Source organism: Pteropus vampyrus, unplaced genomic scaffold (assembly GCF_000151845.1).
Source record: "Pteropus vampyrus isolate Shadow unplaced genomic scaffold, Pvam_2.0 Scaffold149, whole genome shotgun sequence".
Classification (NCBI taxonomy): Eukaryota; Metazoa; Chordata; class Mammalia; order Chiroptera; family Pteropodidae; genus Pteropus; species Pteropus vampyrus.
The window spans coordinates 3693776-3699855 of NW_011888930.1; the positions used below are offsets into that span (position 1 = coordinate 3693776).

Consider the following 6080-nt stretch of genomic DNA (forward strand, 5'->3'; position numbering starts at 1 on the left):
CTAGAACTTAAACTAGAATTAATTTCTGCTCCAACAGGAACTACATAAGTAGACCAAGCTGGGCCAATACTTTACCTTAATATACAACTCACCTTACTGTATTCTAATTGCGAGTATTTTTTTCTTTTTCCATAATACTCACCTGCTCCTAATTCTATTACCTGCTTTGAGTCCTGGGTGACTTATATCCATTCACTGATTTATCTAACAAATATTTTTATAGGTACCAGTGATACAATGATGAGCAGCGCACAGAATCTACATTCTTAGCCATTATGATCCAGTAGGGTAATGGACATTAGTCAAATAATCACATAACTAAATATATGATTAAAGTGTAATAAATGCTATTTAAAAAAAAATTACTGGTATCATAAGAAAAATAACACTGGGAGCTGGTCTACCTGGGGAGATTAATGAAAGCTTTCCAAAATTTGAGCCAAGCTACAAAGGATAAAGTAAACTTAAGAAGAAATATACCTACACACATACCTACTTATCACAGGCAGAAGGAAACCAGGCAAATGTAGGAGGAAAAACTTGGGTTTGAAGACCCAAAAGAAGGCCAAACTGGAAGAAATACAGAGTAACGGATCTGTACAAGGAAAAGCTTACAGATGAATGAAGCTATAAAGTTGGCCAGGGGTTGGATCATGGAAGGCCTGCCTTTATTTGTATTTGTTGATAACCCCAATGTAATAAGAACTCATTCAAGATTTTTAAGCAGGAGAGTAAAGTCCAGATTCAAATTTGTAAAAGGATCACTTATAACTTCAATATAGAAAAATACTGGAGCAAAGCAGGGATAAATCCAGGAAGATCCATTAGGGAGATATTGCAGTGATCAGGGTTAAGGATGACTGCAGTTTGGAGGCATTTAAAAAGTAAAATAATTATAACTTTATGATGGATTTGATAGAGGCTGAGGAAATTGTTATTATATAACTCAGAAAGTATCTCTTTAATAAGGAACAGTTAGAAACACATATTCCACTGATTAGGAAGGAAACAGTCATAAATTCTTGGTTTTCTAGCACCACTGTGTGGATGAAACTCAATACTACAGGAAATGTACACAGTACTGTAATAACCCAAAGCAATAATATTAGACAATATTACAACAAATACATTTTCTTCATAATTGTGCTGTTAGTGCATAAAAAAAGTCTGCCTCTGGCCCCACATGAAAAAGAAAAGTTATTGTTGCATTTATCATGTCAATCATCTTAAGAATAAAAGGAGATGCACAGCAACTAAAGAAAAGTAGTGTTGAGAGTGTGAGGCTGGCAGAAAGTCCTTTTACAGAGCTTCCTAAAAGAAGGGGTAAAGAGCAGGGAGTCTTAAGTCTCTGCTGGGATCTTGGAAATGGTTGAAAAAGAGGAACACCTTTAACAGAGAGCTAAGAAGCCAGTGTAGTATTTTATCATTTAATGTTATCATGCATTGGAAATAAAAGAGCTTTCCTAAAAAATCCTTCTTAGTCTTTTAAAAAGAAATTAGGGGGGCAGGGGGAGGGTAAAGTGGGTAAAGGGGATCAAATATATGGTAGTTGAAGGAAACTGAACTTTGGGTGGTAAACACACAATAGAATATACAGATGTCAAAAGATAATGTACACCTGAAAATTATATAATTGTATTAACCAATGTTACCTCAATGAACTTTAAAAAAAAGGAAAAAAAAGGAAAAAATTAAAAAATAAAAAGAAATTAGGACGTAAATTCCTTACAAAACATGCATGGAACCTCAAAAACCTATAGTTTTTCATTCGAAAATTATTTATTGAATGTCTACTATGTGCCAGGCATTGTGCTTGGCGTTGGGCAAACACTGGTAAACAAAAGAGGTACGATCCCTGTTAATGGGCTAACAAGTTACTGCTTCTTGTCCGTAATACTATTACCTTGAACCACATGAAACTGCCAATATTAAATTCTTTTGACACTTACTAAACATGATTCAATATAATACTTATATAAGAAAAGTATAGTATTTTTTAAAGGGAGGGAGAGTAGAAACAAAGAATATTAAAACATTAACAAAGGTCACTTCTTAGACCATTTATCATCAAATTGTACCCAATGACTTAAGTCTTCTTTTCACCTAGTTATTACTGAATTTCCTATTTGTGCATGAAGATGTAAAAAAAAAGTGAGAGCACAAGTCTGTATTACAAGTTCTGAAGCAAGATTTATGGAACAGGGTAAGGCTAGAATTAGAGCATTGCTCTCATTAAACTATGTCATATAATGCTTCTGCACACATTAACATATTCACCTGCCTCTCTTCCCATGTTTTCCTCCATAAAAGTAGATACAAATTTTATAGTAAAGTCTACATAAATACAATGGTTACATAGCTCCTCCCTCCCTTTATTCCAACTATAGCCTTAATCCTCACCAGCTTTTATTCTCCCTGCCCTGAAGAAATATCCCAGAAAAACTACACAGATTAATAGAAACAGCATGAGTTTTAGGGTCAGCTTTGCCACAGACGAGGAGCTTGGTTAAGTTACTTAACTTTTCTTCCTTGTCTCGTTACCTATAATAAATGTTAATAGTACTTTTTCTATAAAATTGACAAGCTTAACTTTAAAACATATAAAGTGTTTGCGATATGGCACATAAAAAAAGTGCTGATAGCCCTGTTTTTCTTTTCCTTTCCAAGGCTAATCCTCACACATATGCTTATGATTCCATTCTCTCCCCCCTATTCCAGGCCTCGCCTCCAACAATTATCTCCTCTCCACTGGACTCCTCCTCTTTAAATATGTTGAAAACTTCCCCAGTCACAAAACAAACAAATGTAAAAGTTTCCTCTTTTCTGCCGTGCACTCAAAGCAGAGCTCTCTCCTACTCTGTACTTCTGAAACTTCTTTAAAAAGCATCTGCACTCCCATTTTCTCATTATCTTCATTAACCCATTTCAGTTTTGTTTTTATTATTCTAAAAAAATCATTTTTCACTTAAAATATATATCAAACAACTTCTGCTTGCAGCCAAGATGAAATGATAGTGACTAGATTTATCTCTCCATCAGAAACAGCCAATAAGATAAAATTAAATAAACCAGACAAAATTAAATGAAACAAGAGTTTTCAAGACATTAGACAACAGGCAACAAAGAACAGTAATCTCTAAGACATGAGAAACAAGTGAGGTGAGCCCTGCTGCCACCCCAGCTTACTTCTTTGAGTGAGTTTCCAGACCACAGCACAAAGAGAGGAAAATAAGGTAGAACCTGACGGACTCCCTTTGTTGTAGAAATTGAGAGCAGAAAGTCTGAGGAGACCAACGCAGCTATAGTTCACTAAAACAATTTTATCATATATGACATATGATTAAATTGATAGACATGAAAGATGTAAAGATGATTTAGAAATAAAATTTCTAGAGATGAAAACGACAATATCTAAGATGAAATATACACTGGACGGGATTAATGACAGATTAGACACTGAAAAAAAAGATTAGTAAAATTAAAGACATGAAAACGGAAATTATTAAAAATAAAACCGAAAAAAGGAATGGGGAAAAATGAAAACATTGATGCCCTGGGGTCAACTTACAGCAATCTGAAAATGGGCAATTGGATTTCTCAAAGGAAAGAAGAGTGAGGGAAAAAACTGGAAGAAATAATGACTAAAAACTTAACCAAACATGATGTAAACTAAACCCACAGATCTGAGCTCAACAAACCCGCAGCACAAGATTCATGAGGAAATCCACACCGAGGCACAACATAATCAAACTGCTTAAAACCAATGTAAAAGAGAAAAATCTAAAAAGCAGCCAGAGAAAAAAGACACATTAAAAACAAAGATGGGTAACATCAGATTTCTCATCAGAAACAATAGAGCAAGACACTGGCAAAACATCTTTAAAGTATTGAAAGAAAAAAAGTCAACTTAGAATTTTATACATGGCAAAAGTATCTTTTGAAAACCAAGGCTAAATAAAAATGTTTTCAGACATACAAAAAGTGAAAAATTTCTTCACCAAAACCTATACAACAAGAAATATTAAAAGTCCTTCAGGCAAATTATACAGATAAAATTATACAGATAAAAATATGGATCTACACACTTTGTAAACTATGTAAATGTCTACTCACTATGCTGTACACTGAAACTAATATAATATTGAATGTCAACTGCAACTAAAAAATTAAAAAATTAAATTCTAAATACGGGTCTACATAAAGAAATGAGGAGCACCAGAAATGGCGACTATAGGAGAAATGTGTAAGATTTTTATGTATCATCTAAACCTCTTTATTAGATAATTAACTATTTAAACTAAAATAATAATAATGTATTGTGAATTTATAATAATACATAAAAGTAAAATTCATGACAACAATAGCATAAAGCCCAGGAAAGAAATGGAAGTATGCCATTGTAACGGTCTTATAAAACATGTAAAGTGGGGTAGTATCATTTGAATATATCATGTTATAAGTTAAAGCTGTATACTTAAACCCTAAAGCAAACACTAAAATAACAAAACAAAGAGCTATAGCTAATAAGCCAACAAAGGTGATAATGTACATTAATTAAAAAAATAATCCAAAAGAAGGCAGTAAAGTGGGAAAATTCCATTTTCCCAAAGACTAGATAGGACAAACAGAATACCAATAGCAAGATAAAAGACCCAAACCCAACAAAATCAATAATTACATTAAATGTAAACAGTCTAATTAAAAGATATTGTCAGATTGAATAAAAAAGCAAGACCCAACTATTTCTGCCAATAAGAAATGCATGTTAAATACTAAAACACCAAGAGGCTAAAAGTAAAAAGATGGAAATATATATATATTTATATATAAACAAAATGGTAACAATCAAAAGAAAGCTGAAGTGACTATTTTAATATCAGTAGATGTCAGAGTAAAGACTATCGCCAAGGATAAAGAAGGTTATTTCATAATGATAAAGGTCAGTTTATTAAGAGAACACAATAATCAATGATATTTATGCAACATAACAGCTTCAAAAACAGGAAACAAAAACTGATAGAACTGTAAGGAAAAATAGAAAAATCTACAATTATAGTCAGATTTCAATATCCTTCTCTCATACAAGAATGAACTCAAAGTAATTATGCTGAGTAAAAGAAGTCAGACAAAGTACATATTGTATAATTCCATGAATATAAAACTCTGGAAAATGCAAACTAATATATAGTGACAGAAAGAACACAAGTAGTTGCTTATGGATTGAAGGAGACATGGGAAGGAACAGAGGACTGGTTACAGAAGGATACAGGGAACTTTGGGGGATGATAGCTAAGTTTAATATCTTGATTATAGTGACAACTTCATGAGCGTATACATGTGTCAAAATTTGCCAAACTATACACTTAAATACATGCAGTTTATTGTCAATTATATCTCTATAAAGCTGTTTAATATGTGTAATATAAAATAATTTACTGTTCATTAGGCCCTAGAAATAAAGCACCGAAAAAGATGGACACCGGACCCACCAGTATAGAACTAATAGTCTTAGCAGAGAAAACAAACACCGAATGCTATAAAGTTTGATAGTCTATAGGAAAGTGAAGTACAGATTCTAATACGTACCGATTCTATAGTATAGATTCTAACGAGGTAGTCAAGAAAGGAGTCTCTCATGTAAAGTAACATATAAACCAAGATAAAAGAATGGAGTACGAGTCTACGGCCATGCCACCCTGAACAAGCCCGATCTCGGCTGATCTTGGAAGTTAAGCAGGGTTGGGCCTGGTTAGTACTTGGATGGGAGACCACCTAGGAAGACCAGGTACTGTAGGTGTAAAAAATAAAAAATAAGGGATTGTAAGCTGACAAGGTCTTTGCAATCTGTGAGGTCAACCAAAGGTTGCCTCACACTCACACACACACACACACACACACACACACACACAAAGAATAGAGTATGAATTAGCTAAGTGAAATATAGAGGGAAAATATAAACAAAGACATTTACTGAATAAATGAAAATGTCTATGTTACAGGAAAAAATTACCTGTAAGATAAATGCCCAGAAATGGAATTGCTGGGTCAAAGGGCAATTAGAATTTATTTTTTTAAAAAAG

At 33.3% G+C, this 6080-nt stretch overlaps 1 protein-coding gene and 1 pseudogene across 1 annotated transcript in view; one reads left to right on the forward strand and one right to left on the reverse strand.

Moving 5' to 3' along the window:
- The window catches only part of NUDCD1 (NudC domain containing 1), a 63305-nt gene that overhangs the window by 52071 nt on the left and 5154 nt on the right, over window positions 1–6080 (reverse strand). The gene's annotated exons all lie outside the window — the stretch shown is intronic.
- Window positions 5679–5797, forward strand: LOC111745242 (annotated as a pseudogene).